The sequence below is a fragment of the Arachis hypogaea genome, chromosome 19 (genome assembly GCF_003086295.3).
Source record: "Arachis hypogaea cultivar Tifrunner chromosome 19, arahy.Tifrunner.gnm2.J5K5, whole genome shotgun sequence".
Classification (NCBI taxonomy): domain Eukaryota; kingdom Viridiplantae; phylum Streptophyta; class Magnoliopsida; order Fabales; family Fabaceae; genus Arachis; species Arachis hypogaea.
This window is the reverse complement of record NC_092054.1, coordinates 78,227,802-78,250,638: the sequence shown is the minus strand read 5'-3', so window position 1 is coordinate 78,250,638 and position 22,837 is coordinate 78,227,802. Positions and strand designations below refer to the sequence as shown.

Here is a 22,837-nt window from a genome sequence, read left to right as displayed (position 1 = left end):
AGACTCTCCAACACTAAACTTAGAGTTTGGATATGGGAGTTCAACACCAAACTTAGAGTTTGGTTGTGGCCTCCCAACACCAAACTTAGAGTTTGACTGTGGGGGCTTTGTTTGACTCTACTTTGAGAGAAGCTTTTTCTGCTTCCTCTCCATGGATGCAGAGAGAGATCCTTGAGTTGTAAACACAAGGTTGTCCTTATTTAATTGAAGGATCAATTCTCCTCTATCCACATCAATCACAGCTCTTGCTGTGGCTAGGAAAGGTCTTCCTAGGATGATGGATTCATCCTCTTCCTTTCCAGTATCCAGGACTATGAAATCAGCAGGGATGTAAAGGCCTTCAACCTTTACTAACACGTCCTCTACTTGTCCATAAGCCTGTTTTCTTGAATTATCTGCCATCTCTAATGAGATTCTAGCAGCTTGCACCCCATAGATTCCCAGTTTCTCTATTACAGAGAGGGGCATGAGGTTTATCCCTGAACCAAGGTCACACAGAGCCTTAAAGATCATGGTGCCTATGGTACAAGGTATTATGAACTTGCCAGGATCCTGTCTCTTCTGAGGCAATGTCAGTTGATCCAGATCACTTAGTTCATTGATGAACAAGGGAGGTTCAACTTCCCAAGTATCAATGCCAAATAATTTGGCATTTAGCTTCATGATTGCACCAAGAAACTTGGCAGTTTGCTCTTCAGTAACATCCTCATTCTCTTCAGAAGAGGAATACTCATCAAAGCTCATGAATGGCATAAGGAGGTTTAATGGGATCTCTATGGTCTCTAGATGAGCCTCAGAGTCCTTTGGTTCCTCAGAGGGAAGCTCCTTATTGATCACTGGACGTCCCAGGACATCTTCCTCCTTGGGATTCACGTCCTCCTCTCCCTCATTGGGTTCGGCCATTTTGGTTATGTCAATGGCCTTGCACTCTCCTTTTGGATTTTCTTCTGTATTGCTTGGGAGAGTGCTAGGAGGGATTTCAGTGATCCTTTTACTCAGCTGGCCCACTTGTGCTTCCAAATTTCTAATGGAAGATCTTGTTTCATTCATGAAACTCACAGTGGCCTTAGATAGATCAGAGACTAAGTTTGCTAAGCTAGATGAGTTCTGCTCAGAATTCTCTGTCTGTTGCTGAGTGGATGATGGAAAAGGCTTGCCATTGCTAAGCCTGTTTCTTCCAACATTATTAAAGCCTTGTTGAGGCTTTTGATCCTTCCATGAGAAATTTGGATGATTTCTCCATGATGAGTTATAGGTGTTTCCATAAGGTTCACCTAAGTAATTCACCTCTGCTATTGCAGGGTTCTCAGGATCATAAGCTTCTTCTTCAGAAGATACCTCTTGAGTACTGTTGGATGCAGCTTGCATTCCATTCAGACTCTGAGAAATCATATTGACTTGCTGATTCAATATTTTGTTTTGAGCCAATATGGCATTCAGAGTATCAATCTCAAGAACTCCCTTCTTCATAGGCGTCCCATTATTCACAGGATTCCTTTCAGAAGTGTACATGAACTGGTTATTTGCAACCATGTCAATGAGTTCTTGAGCTTCTGCAGGCGTTTTCTTCAGGTGAATGGATCCACCTGCAGAGGTATCCAATAACATCTTAAATAACTCAGACAGACCATCATAGAATATATCCAGGATGGTCCATTCTGAAAGCATGTCAGAAGGACACTTTTTGGTCAGTCCATTGTATCTCTCCCAAGCTTCATAGAGGGATTCACCTTCTTTCTGTCTGAAGGTTTGAACATCCACTCTAAGCTTGCTCAGCTTTTGAGGAGGAAAGAACTTGGCTAAGAAAGCCTTGACCAGCTTATCCCAAGAGTTCAGGCTATCCTTGGGTTGAGAATCCAACCACACTCAAGCTCTGTCTCTTACAGCAAAAGGGAAAAGCATGAGCCTGTAGACTTCAGGATCTACTCCATTAGTCTTAACAGTATCACAGATCTGCAAGAATTCAGTTAAGAACTGAGAAGGATCTTCAGATGGAAGTCCATGAAACTTGCAGTTTTGCTGCATCAGAGAAACTAATCGAGGTTTCAGCTCAAAGTTGTTTGCTCCAATGGTAGGAATGGAGATGCTTCTTCCATGTAAATTGGAATTAGGTGCAGTAAAGTCACCAAGCATCCTCCTTGCATTATTATTATTTTCGGCTGCCATCTCCTCTTCCTGTTCGAAAATTTCTGAAAGGTTATCTCTGGATTGTTGTAATTTAGCTTCTCTTAGTTTTCTCTTCAGAGTCCTTTCAGGTTCTGGATCTGCTTCAACAAGAATATTCTTGTCCTTGCTCCTGCTCATATGACAAAGAAGAGGGCACAGAAAAAAAATAATGATAATATGGATCCTTTATACCACAGTATAGAGGTCCTTGTGTTAGTATAAGAAAAGAAGAAGAAAATCTGAACTCAGAGAGAGAGAGAGGGTTCGGATTTTTGGTGATGTGAGGAAGAGATGTTAGTAGATGAATAAATAAATAGAAGGAGATGAGAGAGAAGGAATTTTCGAAAATAATTTTTGAAAAAGAGTTAGTGATTTTTGAAAATAGTTTTTTTTTTTTAAAAAAGTTAGCAGTTTTTTTTCGAAAAAATAAAAATAAAATAATTAGTTAATTAAAAAGAAATTTTTGAAAAAGGGGGAAGATATTTTCGAAAATAGAGAGAGAGAGTTAGTTAGGTGGTTTTGAAACAGGTAAGAAACAAACAAAAAGTTAGTTAGTTAGTTGAAACAAAAATCAATTTTGAAAAGATAAGGAGTTAGGAAGTTAGAAAAGATATTTTGAAATCCAATTTTTGAAAAAGATATGATAAGAAGATAATTTTGAAAAGATATGATTGAAATTAGTTTTTGAAAAAGATTTGATTTTTTTTAAAATCACAATTAATGACTTGAATCTTTCTTAACAAGTAAGTAACAAACTTGAAATTTTTGAATCGAAACATTAATTGTTATTGTTATTTTCGAAAATTTGATGTAAAATTAGGAAAAAGATTTTTGAAAAATGTTTTTGGAATTTTTGAAAATAACTAAGAAATTTGAAAAAGATTTGATTTTTGAAAAAGATTTTGAAAAAGATAAGATTTTTAAATTGAAAATTTGATTTGACTCATAAGAAACAACTTGATTTTAAAAATTTTTGAAAAAGTCAATCCAAATTTTCGAATTTGATGAGAGAGAAAAAGGGAAAGATATATTTTTTTTGATTTTTTTGAATTTTTATGATGAGAGAGAAAAACACTAAAAAGATGCAATGCATGAAATTTTTAGATCAAAACATGTGATGCATGCAAGAATGCTATGAATGTCAAGATGAACACCAAGAACACTATGAAGATCATGATGAACACCAAGAACATATTTTTGAAAATTTTTTTTTATGCAAAGAAAACATGCAAGACACCAAACTTAGAATTCTTTAATGCTTAGACACTAAGAATTCAAGAATGCATATGAAAAACAAGAAAAGACACAAAACATGCAAATGCAAAGATCAAACAAGAAGACTTACCAAGAACAACTTGAAGATCATGAAGAACACTATGAGTGCATGAAAATTTTCAAAAAATGCAAGATGCACATGCAATTGACACCAAACTTATAACATGACACAAGACTCAAACAAGAAATAGAAAAAATATTTTTGATTTTTTTGATTTTCTAATTTTTTTGGATTTTCTTTTTCAAAAATTATTTGTAGAAGAAAAAATAAGGATTCCAAAATTTTTAATATGAATTCCAGGAATCTTGCCATGTTAGTCTAAAGCTTCAGTCCAGGAATTAGACATGGCTCACTAGCCAGCCAAGCTTTCAATGAAAGCTCCGGTCCAAAACACTAGACATGGCCAATGGCCAGCCAAGCTTCAGCATGTAATTCAGACATAACATGCCTGACATACCCTACAGTCGTATAACAGCTGATGGTTGGAAGCCTAAGTCCAAAAGAATTTAGACATGGCTTTACAGCCAGCCAGGCTTCACATGCTTCATGAAACACTAGAATTCATTCTTAAAGATTTTGAATAAAAATATAATTTTTTGAAAACATTTTTATTTTTTCGAAAACAGATGAGAAATTTTTGAAATATTTTTGAAAGATTTTTGAAAACAAAACGAAAAGAAAGTTACCTAATCTGAGCAACAAGATGAACCGTCAGTTGTCCAAACTCGAACAATCCCTGGCAACGGCGCCAAAAACTTGGTGCGCAGAAATTGTGATTACACTTTAATTATGTAAAATTTATCGCTCTTTCTTTCCCTGGTAATGGCGCCAAAAACATGATGCCAATACCATGGTTCACAACTTTGCACAACTAACCAGCAAGTGCACTGGGTCGTCCAAGTAATACCTTACGTGAGTAAGGGTCAAATCCCACGGAGTTTGTTGGTATGAAGCAAGCTATGGTCACCTTGTAAATCTCAGTCAGGCGGATATAAAATAGTAATGGAGTTTCCAAAATTAAATAATAAAATAGGGATAGAAATACTTATGTAAATCATTGGTGAGAGTTTCAGATAAGCGAATAGAGATGCTTTCGTTCCTCTGAACCTTTGCTTTCCTGATATCTTCATCCAATCAGTCTTACTCCTTTCCATGGCTGGCTTTATGTGATACATCACCACTGTCAATGGCTACTTTCGGTCATCTCTCGGGAAAATGATCAACGCACCCTGTCACGGCACGGCTATTCATCTGTCGGTTCTCGATCATGCTGGAATAGGATTTACTATCCTTTTGCGTCTGTCACTACGCCCAGCAATCGCGAGTTTGGAGCTCGTCACAGTCATTCATTCATTGAATCCTACTCGGAATACCACAGACAAGGTTTAGACCTTCCGAATTCTCTTGAATGCCGCCATCATTCTAGCTTACACCACGAAGATTCTGATTAAGAGATCTAAGAGATACTCATTCAATCTAATGTAGAACGGAAGTGGTTGTCAGGCACGCGTTCATAGGGAATGATGATGATTGTCACGTTCATCACATTCAGGTTGAAGTGCGAATGAATATCTTAGAAGCGAAATAAGATGAATTGAATAGAAAACAGTAGTACTTTGCATTAATCTTTGAGGAACAGCAGAGCTCCACACCTTAATCTATGGAGTGTAGAAACTCTACCGTTAAAATTACATAAGTGAAAGGTCCAGGCATGGCCGAGATGCCCAGCCCCCTAAAACTTGATCAATAGTCTCCTAAGATGAACAATGGATTAAAACTGAGACCAAAGATGTCTAATACAATAGTAAAAGGTCCTATTTATAATAAACTAGCTACTAGGGTTTACAGAAGTAAGTAATTCATGCATAAATCCACTTCCGGGGCCCACATGGTGTGTGGCTGGGCTGAGCTTGAGTGTTGCACGTGTAGAGGTCCTTCTTGGAGTTGAACGCCAGCTTTTGTGCCAGTTTGGGCGTTCAACTCTGGTTTTGGCTCCTTTTCTGGCGCTGGACGCCAGATTTGGGCAGAAAGCTGGCGTTGAACGCCAGTTTACATCGTCTATTCTTGGCCAAAGTATAAACTATTATATATTTCTGGAAAGCCCTGGATGTCTACTTTCCAACGCAATTGGAAGCGCGCAATTTCGAGTTCTGTAGCTCCAGAAAATCCACTTTGAGTGCAGGGAGGTCAGAAACCAACAGCATCAGCAGTCCTTCTTCAACCTCTGAATCTGATTTCTGCTCAAGTCCCTCAATTTCAGCCAGAAAATACCTGAAATCACAGAAAAACACACAAACTCATAGTAAAGTCCAGAAATGTGAATTTAACATAAAAACTAATGAAAACATCCCTAAAAGTAACTAGATCCTACTAAAAACATACTAAAAACAATGCCAAAAAGCGTATAAATTATCCGCTCATCAGTCTCCTTCTCATGCCAGCTTCTCTTTTTGTTAATGAGCTCCTTCAAGAATTTTGCATATAGAGGCATCTGCTCTAATACTTCAGCCAAGGAAATATTGATCTCCAATTTCTTGACGACTTCAAGGAATTTGGGGAAGTGTTGATCCTTGGATTCCTTGTTGAAACTTTCGGGGTATGGTGAGGGAGGTGTGAAAGTCTTCACTCCCTGCCTTTGTTCCTTGGTTGGGTCTTCCACTACTTCCTTCTCTTTGAGCTTCTCTAAAGTTTTCTTGCTTGCTGTCACTTCTTTGTTGCTGGCTTCCTCTTTTTCTGTTGGTTTTTTGTTGCTTTCCACGGGTTTCTTAGTTGCCTCTTTGTTACTCACCAAGATCTTTCCACTCCTCAATTGGATAGCTTTGCATTCCTCTTTAGGATTTGGAATGCGTGGGTGACACGTATGTGTGAAAGTGATATTTTAAAAGGTGACGTGTACGCGTGGGTGATGCGTACGCATGATTTTGATATTTTTGCAAGACCCCTCATACGTACAGACAAAGCGTACGCGTGAAAGAGCGCCTTTGATGCTAACGCTACGCCTTTGACACCAACGCTGAAGACCATGTGCACGCGTAGGTGACGCATACGCGTGACAAGTGCCAGAAACATTGAGGACGCACAGACGTGGGCAATGCATACACGTGAGTGCACGAGCGCTAACGCTGAAGAAAAATGCTACGGAAGACTGGAAGCAGAATTTCTTTGCTACGCCTTTGGTGCTACGCTCAACCCACTAACGCTAATTCACTTTTGCTCAAACAATTTCATTCTAAGTCCACTCTAACATCAAGCAAGCAAGCCCACAATTGTCAACCAATCAAGGCCACAAGAATCATCTAGAATAGTTAATTTCATTTGATTGTAATTTGTTTTCAATTTCATTTTAATTTGTAATTTAGGCTAGCTTATAAATAGGCTTTAGTTCATCAGAGAAAGGGGGAAAACTCTTGGCTGGAAACACATTTTAGAGATGTCTTCGGACCTTCTCTCCACATTTCTCTTCTCCTCTACATTCTTACTGTGTAAATCTTTTAGTTATGAATTACTAAGTCATTCTATTTGGAAAGAGAGCTCTATTGCAATTCAATGGGATGATGTATTTTCATTCTTCATCTTCAATTCTTTTTTTATTGCTGCTTTAGAGAGAGCCTTTGTGCTTCATAGATCTAATTACTACCGAGAGGGGGATTGGATCTACTTGAATTACATGTGAGCTTTGAGAAAAGGATCATGGAATTCAGTTTGAGGATCTTCTCTCATAAACCTCTTGATCAATACATTCTTAGTTGGTATGTGAGATGTAACCACTTTAAATTGAGGTCTTGAGGGTTGTGTGGCCTTTGAATCAGAAATTGAACTTCATCTCTTTTCATGACTAATTAGATCAATAGATTGGCAATTGTTTATGTTAAGAGAAATCAAATCACCAAGAGATTATCGTTTGGTTACTTATGATTTTCCAAGAGATCAATAATTTTATGATTGAAGAGGAGACGAGAATGGTTGATCCTAAGAGACCAATATCTCTTAATCCCAATGCTTTTCTTTCATTTCTACTTCTAGTTATTTACCTTTCCGTCATTTACTTTATTGCACTTACTTTCTTGTACTTTCTATTCCTTGCAATTTTACTTTCCAGCACTTTATTTTCTTGCACTTTACTTTTACGTCATTTACTTTCCTTGCACCTTATTCCCTTCCTTTAATTTTATGTCATTTACATTTCCTGTTGCTCATCACAACAAATTAAACCGTCTAACTAGAATAATCAACAAACTATTGATTGCTTAATCCTTTAATCCTCGTGGGATCGACCTCACTTTTGTGAGTTTTATTACTTGATACGACCCGATATACTTGCCGGTAGTTAATACGTGAAATAAATTTTTCCATATCAAGTTTTTGGCGCCGTTGCCAGGGATTAATTGTGATTAACAAACTACCAGTGGTTGATTACCTAGATTAGACATTTTTTTCTTTTGTTTTTTTCATTTAAGTTCGTTTAATTTTCTATTTTCTCTTGCTACTGAGATGTTTGTGTTATTGCCTCACTAAGAACTCCTTATCTATGACATATGGAATTTCAATCTTTTTTTGTAATTGTGTTTTACAAAATTCAAATGGAGTTTACCTCACATTTTGATCAATCATATCATATGGGATATTGCCCACCACCATAAAATGATTCAAGTCATTATCCTAATTGTGGCTGGGAATATCACCAAGCAATGATAGATTATGAGTAATCAAACCAAATGGGATATGCTCCAGGGCCGCAAAATGATCAAGCTAATTTTATGGGATATTGCCCACCACCACAAAATGATTCATGTCATTATGCTAATGGTGGATGGGAATATCAAAGAGGAATAATGGAGTGTGAACAATCAAGTGAAATGGGATACCTCCCAGAGCCACAAAATGACTCATATTGTTATGACAACTACACAAATTGTGGTTGGGGAGTGAATTTTAATGCTCCATATTCTAATCATCAAGAGCCATCATCACTTGATTACGGCTCAGATACATTAATACAAGATTGGCCAATCTTACCTCATGGTTCTCCATATCAAAAGCCTTCAGCACTTGACTTTACCTCACCACAAAATTCATATCCTTCATGTCATTACCCACAAAACACAATTCATAATCCTTACCAAGCACAATCATACATTACACAACCCCATCAAGAAGCTTGGTGGTGCACGAAATTGTGATGTCAATGGCGCCAACAACTTGGTACGCACAATTGTAATCTCAACTCTTTTTCACAACTCCGCACAACTAACCAGCAGGTGCACTGGGTCGTCCAAGTAATAAACCTTACGTGAGTAAGGGTCGATTCCACGGAGATTGTCGGCTTGAAGCAAGCTATGGTCATCCTTGTAAATCTCAGTCAGGCAGATTCAAATGGTTATGAGGTTTTGATGATTAAAATATAAATAAAACATAAAATAAGATAAAGTTACTTATGTAATTCATTGGTGGGAATTTCAGATAAGCATCTGGAGATGCTTTGTTGCTTCAGAACCTCTGCTTTCCTATTGCCTTCTTCCAACCATGCGTTACCTCCTTCCATGGCAAGCTGTATGATCCTCTCGGATGAAAACAAATCCATATGCGATGTCACTGCACGGCTAATCATCTGTCGGTTCCCGCTAGCGTCAGAATAAGACCATTGTCTTTTTGCACACTGTCACTTGTGCCCCACATTCGCATGTTTGAACAGTCATCCCTTCCCAGATCATACTCGAAATACCACAGACAAGGTTTAGACTTTTCGGATCTCAGGAATGCTGCCAATGGTTCTAGCCTATACCACGAAGACTCAGATCTCACGGAATGGAATGCTCTGTTGTCAGCAGAGGCAACCATGCGTCGTGAACCAGGAGGCCAAGAAATACATACTCAAGCTATTGCAGATAGAAGGAAAGTGGTTGTCAGGCACGCGTTCATAAGTGAGAATGATGATGAGTGTCACGGGTCATCACATTCATCAGGTTGATGTGCGAGTGAATATCTTAGAGAAGAAGTAGGCGTAAATTGAATAGAAAAATAATAGTACTTGTATTAATTCATGAAGAACAGCAGAGCTCCACGCCTTAATCTATAGGGCGTAGAAACTCCACCGTAGAAAATACATAAGTGAAAGGTCTAGGCATGGCCGTGAGGCCAGCCTCCAAACGTGTACAATAATCAAAATAGGAACATAAGATATAAAATAAATCTCTAAAAGTAGTTTTTAAACTAAACTAGTAATCTAGGATTTACAGAAAATGAGTATCTAAGTGCAGATAGTGCAGAAATCCACTTCCAGGGCCCACTTGGTGTGTGCTTGGGCTGAGCATTGAAGCTTTTTCGTGCTTAGGCTATTCCTGGAGTTAAACGCCAGCTTTGGTGCTAGTTTGGGCGTTTAACTCCAATTCGGGTGCCAGTTTGGGCGTTTTACGCCAAGATGTTTTAGGCTGACATTGAACTCTAGTTTAGGCCATCAATTCTCGGGCAAAGTATGGACTATTATATATTGCTGGAAAGCTCAGGATGTGTACTTTCCAACGCAATTGAGAGTGCACAATTGGGCTTCTGTAGCTCTAGAAAATCTACTTCGAGTGCAGGGAGGTCAGAATCTAACAGCATCTACAGTCCTTTTTCAGCCTTTGAATCAGATTTTTGCTCAGGTCCCTCAATTTCAGCCAGAAAATACCTGAAATCACAGAAAAATACACAAACTCATAGTAAAGTCCAGAAATGTGATTTTTATTTAAAAAATAATAAAAATGTAATAAAAAGTAACTAAAACATACTAAAAATTATGTAAAAACAATGCCAAAAAGCATATAAATTATCCGCTCATCACAACACCAAACTTAAATTGTTGCTTGTCCACAAGCAATTAAAAACAAAATAGGATAAAAAGAAGAGAATATACAATAAATTCCGAAAACATCAATGAAGATCAGTTTTAATTAGATTAATGGGGCTAGTAGCTTTTTGCTTCTGAACAGTTTTGGCATCTCACTTTATCCTTTGAAGTTCAGAATGATTGGCATCTATAAGAACTCAGAATTCAGATAGTGTTATTGATTCTCCTAGTTCAGTATGTTGATTCTTGAACACAGTTACTTTATGAGTCCTGGCCGTGACCCTAAGCATTTTGTTTTCTAGTATTGCCACCGGATACATAAACGCCACAGACACATGACTGGGTGAACCTTTTCAGATTGTGACTCAGCTTTGCTAGAGTCCCTAATTAGAGGTGTCCAGAGCTCTTAAGCACACTCTTTTTGCTTTGGACCACGACTTTAACCACTCAGTCTCAAGCTTTTCACTTGACACCTTCACGCCACAAGCACATGGTTAGGGACAGCTTGGTTTAGCCGCTTAGGCCAGGATTTTATTCCTGTGGGCCCTCCTATCCATTAATGCTTAAAGCCTTGGATCCTTTTTCTGCTTGCTTTCTCTTTTTTTTTTTTGCATAAAATTTTTTCTATTCACTGCTTTTTCTTGCTTCAAGAATCAATTTTATGATTTTTCAAATTATCAATAACATTTCTCCTTTTTCATTATTCTTTAAAGAACCAACAATTTTAACATTCATAAACAACAAATTCAAAAATATGCACTGTTCAAGCATTCATTCAGAAAAACAAAAAATATTGCCACCACATCAAAATAATTAAACTATTTTAAAATTTGAAATTCATGTACTTCTTTTTCATTGCAATTAAAAATATTTTTCATTTAAGAAAGGTGATGGATTCATAAGACATTCATAGCTATAAGGCATAGACACTAGACACTAATGATCATGTAATAAAGACACAAACATAGATAGAACATAAAGCATAGGAAACGAAAAACAGAAAATAAAGAACAGGGAAATTAAAGAATGGGTCCACCTTAGTGATGGCGGCTTGTTCTTCCTCTTGAAGATCCAATGGAAGGCTTGAGCTCCTCTATGTCTCTTCCTTGCCTTTGTTGTTCTTCCCTCATGGCTATTTGATCCTATCTAATTTTAAGGAGAATAATGGAGTGCTCTTGGTGCTCCATCCTTAGTTATCCATGTTATAACTCAATTCTCCTAGGAAGGTGTTGATTTGCTCCCAATAGTTTTGTGGAGGAAAATGTATCCCTTGAGGCATCTCAGGGATTTCATGATGAGGGACTTCCTCATGCTCTTGTTAAGGTCCATAAGTGGGCTCTCTCATTTTCTCCATCCTTTTTTTAGTGATGGGCTTGTCCTCTTCAATGAGGATGTCTTCTTCTATGACAACTCCAGCTAAATTGCATAGGTGACAGATGAGATGAGGGAAGGCTAACCTTGCCAAAGTGGAAGCTTTTGCCTTCCCTTTCCTCTTTCTAGAGGTTTCTCCGGCCTTAGGTGCCATAAATGGTTATGGAAAAATAAAAAGAAATGCTTTTACCATACCAAACTTAGAAGGTTTTCTCATCCTCGAGCAAAAGAAAAAAGAAGGATGGAGAAGAAGAAGAAAAGGAGGAGATGGAGAGGTGTGAGTGGTTCAGCCAAGGGTGGATAAGTGTTTATGATGTGTGAAAATGAAGGAGGGATGAGGGGTTTATATAAGAGTGGAGAGAAGGGTAGAGTTCGTGTATTAGGGGTTAGGTTTGGGAGGGAAAGGATTTGAATTTGAATTGTGAGGTGGTTGTTATGGGGAAGAGTGGTGGAGGTGATTGGTGAGGGGTATTTGGGGAAGGTGTGAAGAAGAGAGAGAGAGTTGAGGTTGGTGGGGATCCTGTGGGGTCCACAAATCATAAGGTGTCAAGGATTTCTCATCCCTGCACTATTTTGGCGTGTAAACGCCCCTTGGAGTGCCAATTCTGGCGTTAAACACCAGGTTGATGCCCATTTCTGGTGTTTAACGCCAGTTTTTCTTCCCTTTCTAGCGTTGAACGCCTACTTGATGCCCTTTTCTGGCGTTAAACACCAGTCTGGTGCCCTTTTCTGGCGTTAAATGCCCAGAATGGTGCCAAACTGGGCGTTTAACGCCCATTCTGCTACCCTTACTGGCGTTTAAATGCCAGTAAGTTCCTCCTCCAGGGTGTGCTATTTTTAATGCTGTTTTTTATTTTGCTTTGATTTTTGCAATTGTTTTTGTGACTCTACATGATCATCAACCTAAGGAAAACATAAAATAACAATAGAAATTTAACATAGATAGGTAAAAATTGGGTTGCCTCCCAACAAGCGCTTCTTTAATGTCAGTAGCTTGACAGTGGGCTCTCATGAAGCCTCACAGATACTCAGAGCATGATGATGGCCTCCCAACACCAAACTTAGAGTTTAAATGTGGGGGCTCTGTTTGACACTGCATTGAGAGAAGCTTGTCATGCTTCTTCTCCTTTTGTACAGAAGGAGATTCTTTAGCTTTAAACACAAGGTAGTCCTCATTCACTTGAATGACCAACTCTCCTCTGTCAACATCAATCACAGCTTTTGCTGTGGCTAGGAAGGGTCTGCCAAGGATGATGGATTCATCCTTATTCTTTCCAGTGTCTAGGATTATGAAGTCAGCAGGGATGTAAAGGCATTCAACCTTTACCAAGACATCCTCTACAAGTCCATAAGCCTGTTTCCTTGAATTGTCTACCATCTCTAGTGAGATTCTTGCAGCTTGCACCTCAAGGATCCCTAGTTTCTCCATTACAGAGAGGGGCATGAGGTTTATACTTGACCCTAGCTCACACAGAGCCTTCTCAAAGGTCATGGTGCCTATGGTACAGGGTATTAAGAATTTTCTAGGATCCGGTTTCTTCTGAGGTAATGTCTGCCTAATCAAGTCATTCTGTTCATTGGTTAGCAATGGGGGTTCATCCTCCCAAGTCTCATTACCAAATAACTTGGCATTCAGCTTCATGATTGCTCCTAGATATTGGGCAACTTGCTCTTCAGCAATATCTTCATCCTCTTCAGAGGAAGAATACTCATCAGAGCTCATGAATGGCAACAGTAAGTTTAGTGGAATCTCCATGGTCTCTATATGAGCCTCAGATTCCTTTGGTTCCTCATTAGGGAACTCCTTGGAGGCTAGTGAATGTCCATTGAGGTCTTCCTCACTGGAAATCACTACCTTTTCTTCCTCTCCAGGTTCGGCCATGTTAGTCATGGTTATGGCCTTGCACTTTCTCTTGGGATTTTCTTCTGTATTGCCTGGGAGAGTGCTAGGAGGAGTTTCAGTAATTTTCTTACTCAGCTGACCCACTTGTGCCTCCAAATTTCTAATGGAGGATCTTGTTTCAGTCATAAAACTGAAAGTGGTCTTAGATAGATCAGAGACAGCAGTTGCTAAGTCAAAGTGGCTCTGCTTAGAATTCTCTGTCTATTGCTGAGAAGATGATGGAAAAGGTTTGCTATTGCCAAACCTGTTTCTTCCACAATTATTATTATTGAAGCCTTGATTAGGCTTCTGTTGATCCTTCCATGAGAGATTAGGATGATTCCTCCATGAAGGATTGTAGGTGTTTCCATAGGATTCTCCCATGTAATTCACTTCTTCCATTCCAGGATTCTCAGGATCATAAGCTTCTTCTTCAGAGGAAGCTTCTTTAGTACTGCCAGATGCAGCTTGCATTCTAGTCAGACTTTGAGAAATCATATTGACTTGCTGAGTCAATACTTTATTCTGAGCCAATATGGCATTCAAAGTATCAATCTCAAGAACTCCTTTCTTTTGAGTTGTCCCATTATTCACAGGATTTTTTTTAGAAGTGTACATGAATTGGTTATTTACAACCATTTAAATGAGTTCCTGGGCTTCTTCAGGCGTCTTCTTCAGATGAAGAGATCATCTAGCAGAGTTGTCCAATGACATCTTGGACAGTTCAGACAGACCATCATAGAATATGCATATGATGCTCCATTCTGAAAGCATGCCAGAAGGACACCTTCTGATCAACTGCTTGTATCTTTCCCAAGCTTCACAGAGGGATTCGCCTTCCTTCTTTCTGAAGGTTTGGACTTCCACTCTAAGCTTACTCAATTTTTGAGGTGGAAAGAACTTTTCCAAGAAGGCATTGACCAGCTTTTCCCAAGAGTTTAGGCTTTCTTTAGGTTGTGAGTCCAACCATGTCCTAGCTCTGTCTCTTATAGCAAAAGGAAAAAGCATAAGTCTGTAGACCTCGAAATTAACCCCATTGGTCTTAACAGTGTCACAGATTTGCAAGAATTCAGCTAGAAACTGATGAGGATCTTCCAATGGAAGTCCATGAAACTTGCGATTCTGCTGCATTAGAGAAACTAATTGAGGCTTAAACTCAAAGTTGTTTGCTCCAATTGCAGGAATTGAGATGCTCCTTCCACAGAAGTCAGAAGAGGATGCAATAAAGTCACCAAGAATCTTCCTTGCATTGTTGGCATTGTTGTTATTTTCGGCTGCTATGTCTTCTTCTTTTTCAAAAATTTCTGTTAGGTCCTCTCCAGAGAGTTGTGCTTTAGCTTCTCTTAGCTTCCTCTTCAAGGTCCTTTCAGGTTCCGAATCAGCTTCAACAAGAATGTTCTTATCCTTGCTCCTGCTCATATGAAAAAGAAGAGAACAGAAAAGAATAGGAATCCTCTATGTCACAGTATATAGATTCCTTGAGGTGTCAGAGGAAAACAGGAATAGAGGGATGAGGTAGGTAGATAAGAATTCGAACATATGAAGAAGGAGAGAGAGTCCGAATTGCTAATTGAGGAGGAGTGTTAGTCCTTAAATAGAAAGAGGAGAGAAGGGGAAATATTTTCGAAAACAAATTTTTAAATAAAACAAAAAATTTTAAAAATAATTAAAAATAATTTTGAAAAAGTGGTTGATGGTTTTTCGAAAATTAAAAATGAGAAAGTGGTTAGGTGATTTTGAAGAAGATTTTGAAATCAGTAATAAAAAAGATATGATTGAAAATTATTTTGAAAAAGATGTGGTTGAAAAGATATGATTGAAAAAAAATTTAAAAAGATTTGAATTTTTTTGAAAATTAAAGTTGATTACTTGACTAATAAGAAACTAAAAGATATGATTTTAGAATTCAAAGATTGAACCTTTCTTAATAGGCAAGTAACAACTTGAAATTTTTGAATCAAAATATTAATTGTTAGCATTAATTTCGAAAATTATGAAATAAAAATAAGATAAAGATTTTGAAAATCAAATTTTAAAATTTTTGAAAATATTAAGAAGGAAATTGAAAAAGATATGATTTGAAAAAGATTTGATTTTGAAAAAGTATGAAGATTTGAAAAAGATTTGAATTAAAAACTAACTTACCTCCCTTGTGTTGTTCTGGCGTTAAACACCCAGAATGGTATCCATTCTAGCGTTTAACGCCCAAAATACTACCCTTTTGGGCGTTTAACGCCCAGCCAAGTACCCTGGCTGGCGTTTAAACGCCAGTTTTCCTTCCTTACTAGGCGTTTTGAACGCCCAGCTTTTTCTCTGTAATTCCTCTGCTGTATGTTCTGAATCTTCAATTCTCTGTATTATTGACTTGAAAAGACATAATTTTGAAAATTTTTTTGAATTTTTAATGTTGAGAGAGAGCAACAACAAAATGAAAATAATCATGAATAACTAAGATCAAATAAACAATGCATGCAAGAACACGTTGAATGTCAAGATGAACATCAACACATATTTTTAAGAAAAGAATGATATGCAAGACACCAAACATAGAAATTTTCATTCTATAGACACTAATAATTCAAAAATACATATGAAAAACAAGAAAAGACACCAAACAAGAGAATTCAAAGATCATACCAGAGAAAATCATCAAGAATAACTTGAAGATCAATGAAGAACATAATACACGAAAATTTTTTTTCAAAAATTTTAAGAAAATTAAAAAGATGCAATTGACACCAAACTTAAAATGTGACTCTAGACTCAAACAAGAAATACAAATTATTTTTTATTTTCATGGTTTTATCAAATTTTTTTGTATTTTTCGAAAATTGTTTTGAAAAAGAAAATAAAGAAATTCAAAAATTTTTTTATACGAATTCTAGGAATCATGCAATGTTAGTCTAAAGCTTCAGTCTAAAAAGATTAGAGATGGCTAGCCAAGCTTCAGCAGGACATTACATACAACAGCCAAATTGATGGGAATCAACCAGCTCCTGTGATGATAAAAGCATCATCTAAAACTCTAGAATTCATTCTTAAAAATTCTGAAGAACATAGAATAATTTATTTTTTTTAATTTTTTTTCGAAAATAAAAAAATTAAAAATAAAATAAAACTACCTAATTTGAGCAACAAGATGAATCGTCAGTTGTCCAAACTTGAACAATCCCCGGCAACGGCGCCAAAACCATGGTGCACGAAATTGTGATCTCAATGGCGCCAACAACTTGGTACGCACAATTGTAATCTTAACTCTTTTTCACAACTCCGCACAACTAACCAGCAAGTGTACTGGGTCGTCCAAGTAATAAACCTTACGTGAGTAAGGGTCGATCCCGCGGAGATTGTCGGCTTGAAGCAAGCTATGGTCATCCTTGTAAATCTCAGTCAGGCAGATTCAAATGGTTTTGAGGTTTTGATAATTAAAATATAAATAAAACATAAAATAAGATAAATTTACTTATGTAATTCATTGGTGGGAATTTTAGATAAGCGTCTGGAGATGCTTTGTTGCTTCAGAACCTCTGCTTTCCTATTGCCTTCTTCCAACCATGCGTTACCTCCTTCCATGGCAAGCTGTATGATCCTCTCGGATGAAAACAAATCCATATGCGCTGTCACTGCACAGCTAATCATCTGTCGGTTCCTGCTAGCGTCGGAATAAGACCATTGTCTTTTTGCACACTGTCACTTGTGCCCCACATTCGCAGGTTTGAAGCTCGTCACAGTCATCCCTTCCCAGATCCTACTCGAAATACCACAGACATGGTTTAGAATTTCCGGATCTTAGGAATGCTGCCAATGGTTCTAGCCTATACCATGAAGACTCTAATCTTATGGAATGGAATGCTCTGTTATCAAGAGAGGCAACCATGCGTCGTGAACTAGGAGGCCAAGAGATACACACTCAAGCTATTGCAGATAGAACGAAAGTGGTTGTCAAGCATGCGTTCATAAGTAAGAATGATGTTGAGTGTCACGGGTCATCACATTCATTTGATGTGCAAGTGAATATCTTAGAGAAGAAGTAGGCGTGAATTGAATAGAAAAACAATAGTACTTGTATTAATTCATGAAGAACAGCAGAGCTCCACACCTTAATCTATGGGGTGTAGAAACTCCACCGTAGAAAATACATAAGTGAAAGGTCTAGGCATGGCCGTGAGGCCAGCCTCCAAATGTGTACAATAATCAAAATAGGAACATAAGATGTAAAATAAATCTATAAAAGTAGTTTTTATACTAAACTAGTAACCTAGGGTTTATAGAAAATGAGTAACTAAGTGCAGATAGTGCAAAAATCCATTTTCGGGGTCCACTTGGTGTGTGCTTGGGCTGAGCATTGAAGCTTTTTCGTGCTTAGGCTATTCCTAGAGTTAAACGCCAGATTTGGTGCCAGTTTGGGCGTTTAACTCCAATTCTAGTGCCAGTTTGGGCGTTTTACGCCAAGATGTTTTAGGCTGAATTTGAACGCCAATTTGGGCAATCAAAACTCGGAAAAAGTATGGACTATTATATATTTCTGGAAAGCTCAGGATGTATACTTTCCAACGCAATTGAGAGCGTGCCAATTGGGCTTAGGTAGCTCCAGAAAAGCCACTTCGAGTGCAGGGAAGTCAGAATCCAACAGCATCTGCAGTCCTTTTTCAGCCTCTGAATCAGATTTTTGCTCAGGTCCCTCAATTTCAGCCAGAAAATACCTGAACTCACAGAAAAACACACAAACTCATAGTAAAGTCCAAAAATGTGATTTTTATTTAAAAACTAATAAAATATAATAAAAAGTAACTAAAACATACTAAAAACTATGTAAAAACAATGCCAAAAAGCGTATAAATTATCCGCTCATCACTAGGCTGACCACTATTGAGGTAACATTACACTCTCTTTCTTAGCTCACTCAAACTCTTGCTCAAACCACACTGAATCTTGCCAAAAACCAAGAAAAACAAGAAGCATCCATGAGAAAGCTTGAGGTACAATTAGGACAAATTGTAAAACAACTCTAGGAGGAAATCAACCAAGGGAGTTGTAATGAAGCAGAAATTTGCATAGAGGGTGAGTTCATTGAACCACCAATTCAAGAAATCCTTGATGAAGAGGACACTCCAACCATCACACAATACCCAAGTTTTGAAAACAAAGAAGTGAAGGCAATCAATAAAAGCACTAAAAAGAGGATTGTGACTAAGGAATGGAGGACAATATCCTTGAAGAACAAAAGGTCAACTGCAAACAATCCAACCCCTACCCCAACAAGCAAAGCAAATCAAAAAATAACAAAAGAAAGCTTGCTGGGAAGAAGCCAAAACAGGGGATATCAACTTGCTCTTCTCTCCCCTTGAGGTCATTCCTCTTAACAAACTAGAAGAAGAGGAAGAAAGTCACGCACAACATGTCAAGCTAATGACATTAAAAGAGTGCTTGTTGGGAGGCAACCCAACCGTAGGTAACCTTTCCTTTCTTTGCTTTGTTTATTGTCAATAATTTGGCATATGATTGTATTCTAAGTTTGGTGTTGCCATGCAATAATTTGATTTTCAATCTTCACTAGGTACTTGCATCATTCTAAAATGAAAGTGTCACACTAAGTTTGGTGTTGCCACTTATTTTTCATGCTATGTACCATGCACACCACTTATTAATGCAATCACATTGTCTTTGTTTTTACTTCTTGTGCCCTTATTCTATCCTTAACTTTGCTTGCTTGAGCACATGTATTACTCACAATTCATTGTGTAAGATACTCATGACCCATCATAAACCCCATCACCACTATTTTATTTGTTGCTTAAGGACAAGCAATCATTCTAAGTTTGGTGTGGGAAGGGGAAGAATAGGAGAAAAGTGACAACAACAATGAAGATAAACTACAAGGTGGTAAAGTTCCTTTTCCTCTTATCTATTTCTAGTATTTTAAATTACATGATTGTCTTCTATTCCTTTATATCCATGTGTGGTTGCTCTTTGTGAATAAGCATAGCTTAATATTTGAATTGTAACATGTTGTTGTGATATTATGACTACCATCTTGAACTTTTGTGAGATAAAGTAATTAAGTATCACGATCACAAACAAATAAGGTAATTAAAGAAGAAGCTAGCATGAGCTTATATGTATTGGGAGGCTAGTATGGTTAATTTGTTGCTCAATTGCATTGGACTTTATTTAATTGAAGTTTTCATCTAGGACATTTTATGAAATTTTTTGGAATCATCAAAACCTTGAAGAAGCAAATGTAATTAAGGCAAGAAAAGAAAAAGGGAAAGAATGAGAAAGATGAAGGCTCTGAGTACCAATGACAATTCAATTGTCAAGTACTTGTGGTGTTTATGTATCAAGCAAAAAGCTTGAAAACAAAACACTTAGAGTCAAGGCTAGGCTCAAGTGCAAAAGCGCTCCCTCAAAGCTCAAGGCTCTGAGCATCAATGATTAGAGAGTAAAGAAAAGAAACAAATGAACTTAAAGAAGTCCTCTAATTAAATGCTTGTGGTGCTTATGTATCAAGTGGTAATACTTAAAAACAAAGCATTTAGAGTTGTAGCTTTTAAACTCATGGTGCAAAGCACCCACGAAAAAGAAAGAAATAGAAAAGCTTGCATCAAGGAAGGAAAACAAAGAAAAGATTTCATAAATTGAGCTAGATAGAGGCATCAATCATTTAAATTCCTTTTGTAATTGTTGCATGCATAAGAAACTAGCCAACCATGAACATCAAATTGCTATTCTTCTCACCTTGGCTTGTCAAACTCTATTGCATGATTCTTTATTTGCTTGAGGACAAGCCAAGTTTAAGTTTGGTGTTGTGATGATGAGATTTGCTCGATGGTCTAGAATTTTTCTTATAGGAATAAGAACTTCGTTGTAAGCATAGCTCCAAACCAACAAACAACTCTCACATCAAATTAAATTTTGGTGTAGTCACAAGTACAAACCCCAAATGAAAATTAACCGAGGTATTTGAACTCCGGGTCGTCTCACAAGGAATTGCAATGAAGTGCTCAATTATTGGCTATGAAGATGCAATGGGGTTTGATTTTATGTTTTTGCAAGAAAATAGATGGCAAGGAAAGTAAATGAACAATTAACTAATAAAAGAAACAAAAAGTACTCTTGGCTAGACATAGGTAATTGAGATCACCATCCTTGTCAACAAACCATACATTGATAATTATGAGGGACCAAGCTCATTAAGTCTACTTCCATAAGCCTTAAGTACGTAATATCTACTCCTAGGCTTGAAGTATATCAAATGGCTTTGATCACATCAACCCATAAGTCCCAACCTATCTACTAATTAGATTAGTAGTGGGTTAGTGTCAATGGGTATCAAATTGATCACCAAGGGTTCTCAAATCACCAAATCATTGAGACCCAATGACTCAAGGTCACTTAATTCCCTTAGCCTAGGCCAAGAGTAAAGAGAACTACTCAAAAACTAAAGGAAACATTCTATCAAACACCTAGTGTGCAATAAAAGTAAACATCATAAATTGCAAGAATTAAAAGAATCTACCAACTACCAAGTGCAAGGAAAGTAAGATCACAACCCAAATCAACAATAAAAGAACATCAAACATTAAATTACATTAAAAGAAAATCCAAATCCAACAAGTGTTCATCAATCCTAAACAAAGAGGCACGAAAAGGAAAATTAACAAGAGGGAACAAGAAGATTACATCACTAGAGCATGAAAATGTAGAAGAAACAAGATGAAAGCAAGGAATTAAACATGGATCTATGATGCAATTAATCCTAGGAACCCGAATTCTAGAGAGAAGAGGGAGCTTCTCTCTCTAGAAACTAAGCTACATGATGCCAAAAACTTCAAACAATTACTCCCCCCATGCCCAAGCTTGAATTAAGCATGAAATAGTATCAAAAATGAGTTGGATTGGACCCAAAATGAGTTGCAAATCGCTGGCCACGATTTCACTTTAGTGAACCACGTGCTCCAACGGTGCACACGCGTACAGCGCACGTGCGTGCCCCTATACGTCAGGCAACTATGGCAAATTTTATATCATTTCGAAGCCCCGGATGTTAGCTTTCCAACACAACTGGAACCGTCTCATTTGGACCTCTGTAGCTCAAGTTATGGTCGATTGAGTGCGAAGAGGTTAGGCTTGACAGCTTTACAGTTCCTTCATTTCTCCATGAGTTCTCCCACTTTGCATGCTTTTCTCCTCGCTTCTTCCATCCAATACTTGTCTTATAAACCTCAAATCACTCAACAAACATATCGAGGCATCGAATGGAATTAAAGTGAGTTAAATTTAGCTATTTTAAGGCCTAAAAAGCATGTTTTCACACTTAAGCACAAATATATGGAGAATTACAAAACCATGCTATTTCATTGAATAAATGTGAGAAAAAATGATAAAATCCTCCAAATTAAGCATAAGATAAACTACAAAAATGGGGTTTATCAGATGACTACGTATCATGTTGCGTTTTTCTATACTTTTTCGTATGATAATTTAATTATTCATGCTTAATTATTGAGTGTTTTGGTGCGTAAATCATATATTACTTTCATCTCTTTGATTTTGATCTATTTTGTAGAAAATAGTAGAAAAAGAAGTAAAAAGCACAAAACAAGCATGAAAGAAGAAAGGAGCTTAAAGGGTGAAGCAGAGAAGATAAGAAACAGAGGAGAGTGCCTTTGGCGCTACGCTTTCCTCCAGAACGCTGTGAATCTCCAGAAGAGTGCCCTTGGCGCTACGTTCCCTTCAAGAGCGCTATGCATCTCCAGGAAGAGCACCTTTGGTGCTACATTTGATCCAAGAGCACCTGCGAAGTTGGAAAATTTCGCCGTTGACGTGTACGCATGGGTAACGCGTAGGCGTGACAGTAATATTTTTTGCCGGTGACGCGTGCACATGAAAGTGATATTTTGAAAGGTGACGTGTACACGTGGGTGACGTGTACGCATGATATTGATATTTTTGCAAGACCCTGCGTACGCATGGATGAAGCTTACACATGAAAGAGTGCCTTTGATGCTAACGCTACGCCTTTGACACCAACGCTGAAGAGCACGCATACGCGTAGCTGACGCGTATGCGTGACAAGTGCCAGAAATATTGATGACGTGCACACGTGGGTGACGCGTACGTGTGAGTGCTCAAGCGCTAACGCTGAATAAAAATGCTACGCAAAACTGGAAGCAGAATTTCTTTGTAGCGCCTTTGGCACTACGCTCAACCCACTAACGCTAATTCACTTTTTCTCAATCAAATTCATTCCAAGTCCACTCTAACATCAAGCAAGCAAGCCCACAATTGTCAACCAATCAAGGCCACAAGAATC

The 22,837-nt window shown here is 37.7% G+C and overlaps 1 non-coding gene across 1 annotated transcript; it reads left to right on the top strand.

Moving 5' to 3' along the window:
* The first annotated feature begins 1,662 nt into the window (after positions 1 to 1,662).
* Positions 1,663 to 1,770, top strand: LOC112782173 (small nucleolar RNA R71). The gene has a single exon (XR_003192909.1). It is a non-coding gene; the product is annotated as a small nucleolar RNA R71 (small nucleolar RNA).
* The last annotated feature ends 21,067 nt before the right edge of the window (positions 1,771 to 22,837 follow it).